The sequence below is a fragment of the Daucus carota genome, chromosome 3 (genome assembly GCF_001625215.2).
Source record: "Daucus carota subsp. sativus chromosome 3, DH1 v3.0, whole genome shotgun sequence".
NCBI lineage: Eukaryota > Viridiplantae > Streptophyta > Magnoliopsida > Apiales > Apiaceae > Daucus > Daucus carota.
The window spans coordinates 11,303,526-11,307,218 of NC_030383.2; positions in this window are offsets into that span (position 1 = coordinate 11,303,526).

Here is a 3,693-nt window from a genome sequence, read left to right on the forward strand (position 1 = left end):
AAAATAAGAGAGTATGAGAAAATAATGTGTGAGTAAATTTAGATGTTTCAAAATGAAGATTACCGATTAGTAGTTTAGTATGTTGGAAGGAGTATTCCATCCAAAAATATGTGGGTCAAAATTTTAATTCAAATAGTTGGAGTGGTATGATTGAGGTAATATAAATTATAAACGTTTTCTCTAATCAACTTTAATTTAGAGTACAAATTTTGGAGCCGTTTGGGTGAATTTAAAATAAGTGATTTTTGCTTAAAATAAAAAAGTGAAGTAGAAGTCAGAAGCAATTTAAAACTTATAAGTGATTAAACTATTTGAGAAATAAGTAAAAGTCGTGAAACAAAAACTAGTAATCCTAACTTTTTTTAAGTGCTTCTTGACCTCTTAAACAAACAGCACAAATAAATGCTTCTAACTTATAAATTCAGAAGTTAGATTTATGAGTGTTTGCCAAACACCACTTTTATTTCATTTTCCTCTCATTCCATTTCATACAAGTAAACACGCTTTACGGATTTTCATGACTAGTGCTTGTATGTTTCACGGAAGTAGTTCCCCTGCTTGTTTCTTTTAACGCTACACGAATGTAAATTTTCATAGTTGGTCATTGATGGGTTGAAAAATAGTTGATGAATCTTTATTCCACATCCGTTAATTGCTTAATTTAATTGCTGATCTTCATTTCACTTAAATAATTTATATGACTTGTTATATTTACAATTTGACATTTTAACTATGAATTCGTTGGTTAATCAAAATTTTATCATACTAGATGCTTTCAGTAAAATGGACATAAATATATCGTTAACATAATTGATGAAAATCCAAGAGTACCCCTTATTTTAAATAAATGTAAAAACTCATCCATTAGCATGCCAAATGTTTTTAGTAAAATGAGAACTCATCAGACATAAATATCTCTTTAGGCTTTAGCCCAATGGATTAAAATCTATGCGAGGGAGGGGGTTAGTATTTGCAGTTAACATGAAAATAATCGGAAATATTTCATCTGATTATTTATCGTAGAATGAACTTCTGTGATGAAAATAATATAGCGAACTACATATTAATTTTAAGCAGCGAAATTAGTTGGATGTTTTTTTTATTATACCAACTTAAAACGCAGGAGAAAAATAAAATTAACCTTTTCGGTCCCCAAAAAATATATATTATTTCTTAATCCCGAGGTACAATAATTTTATTTTCCAAACAACTCCGGTACAATTTTTAGTGATTTTCAGCACCAGCTTATTCAAGATTCAAATTCCGACACTACAATTTCTCCTTTAATTTCTTTTTTTGACAAACAAAAGATTTTATTAATACGAATCGCAAACCCAGCCGGGACAAACCCCCGAACTGTCAACTACAATCTGATTGTGAAACAAAAAACGAACTAAACAAATAGTCGTTTTGTTTTCAGATCGCTTAACAAATAGAATATTCATATTCTTTGATCTAAAAAGTGTTACAACGATATCTCGAGCAATCCAACCTACATCAGTTATGAAACTAGTAGTCTCGCAATTGACCTTCACGTAAGCATCATCTGTAGCCCAATGTTCAGAACTATCAGTCAAATCAACTGATCCTGGAGCACCAAACGTCCCCAAAACATGAACAATTATTTGTTGTGAAAGGTGAGCTCTTGCGGTATCCACCATCGTTCCGAAATCGATGCGAGTCTTACCGATCTCTCAAAATACCGTATAAATCCTTTTCAGATTGATAATTGAACGACACATCAAGACACATAAAACTACGAAAACATAACAAACTGACATCCCAAAAAGATGGGCACACACTGACATCCCAAAACAATGGGCACACAACCTTGATAACAAGATACTCAAACAAGATTAGATCTTGGTTTTATTGAAAAACTAGTAAAATAATAGAGGGGATGAGAGAGCGAAGGGGTTAATTGATGAGAAGATGAAGATCTGGGAGGCGGAGAAGTGACGACTGAAACCCTAATGCGGGAGTCGACTCTCAAAACAAGAGAGAGTATAAATATTTTGATGTATTGGTGTTGATATTCGAACCATTTCTCCTTTAATTTCTAGTTGAACTAAAAGTTGTCCCGAAAGATCATTGTTCTAGTTCGATGCTGGTAGTATTTCGAAAGGGATAATTATTTCTAACGTCCCTAAATTATAGGTCGTTTATTATCTATGTCGAGCATATCCAGCAGATACCTATATCATGTTTTAAGCTAAAAATTTAAAGAATATGGACAAAAATTCACTCCAATGAAATCCCTATTCATTCCTTAAATTTTAGGATCCACTTTTCATTCCTTATAAATAGCCAATAGGTAAGCCCTAACTCATTTCTTATTTGTTTTTTAATGATTAAATATTCAACTTACATTTTTTGGACACTCTTTCCCATATTTTTCTTATTATTATTTTGTTAAAAGAATTTGAGTTTAATACTATAATAATAATAGGAAACACAAATAGGGATCATTGTTGGAATTCTCGATCAATATAGATTACATATTTCTTAGAATTTGAATTGTTTATTATATATTTGGGGAACCTGGTTGGGATACTGCTGGAGATGCTCTAACCTATTTTTTTATAATAATACGATCCTTAAAATTTTAAACTTTTTTAATTCGGATCCTTCCCTCGGATCCTAATCCCCACCCCAATCATAGCTCGTTTTTCTCCTTCTCAGCCGACAATCTCGCGTCGTTCCCTCATTTATTGGTGGGCTGTTCATGTTCTCAACCCTTTCTTCTCACAACTCATTTTCAGGCAACTTTCCAGTGAGTTCACCAGCACGACGACGTGACAAGAGTATGAAATAAGGTTGGAAATGGGAGTGGAGTTGGGAAATTGGAGAGAGTGCGGAGATTTGGTGCAAGTGTCGTCCATGATGGCTGCTTACATGGAATGTACTTATTTTTGATTTATTTTTAAATTTGTCACATCAACAAAACGTAACGAATGTTTATAAAAATTTAACGGAAGGATTTTGATATGAAAAATTCCTAAGTTTAATTATTTATCCATTTTTATTTATAGGTCAGGGACCTAGAAAAAAAAAGTTCTAATAGTTCAGGAACGTTAAAATTAATTTGCCCATTTGGAAATTAGAGGTCTGGGGACAAAATTAGAGGTTTGAGCACTAAAATCCATTAAAATCTAATGTTTGATAGTTAGCGGATTGAAATATAGGTTTGGATCTAAAAAACTAATTTTGAAAAAGTTATTTTAAATTTTACCAGAAGCAACTAATTCAATCCGTTAGTCGAAACATCTATTTAAATCGGTTAAAAATATTTGATTTAATCTTTTAAATCCCAAACAGGGCCGCTTTCCTTTTTCCGTAATAACAAAGTGGAGTATATCTATACTATATTATAATAAGCCAACATGGGTATAATTTGTAGTCCAAGATTTTAGTTATATTTTTTGGTTTGGTACTCTACTTTTGGTACTACAAGTCTACAAATGTGGAGTCTATTAGTAATATATAGTTAAACAGTTTCAAATACTAAAAACACTTATAACAATACATTATCATATAATTTTTGATTAAAAAAATTATAATGATGTTATCAATAAAATTATAAATATACAATTTTGAATATTTTTTTAACAAGAACCTCCATATAACTCTTTTTAACTTTAACGTGTTCTATTTCAATATAAACACGAATCATTACATAACCCTTTCCAACTC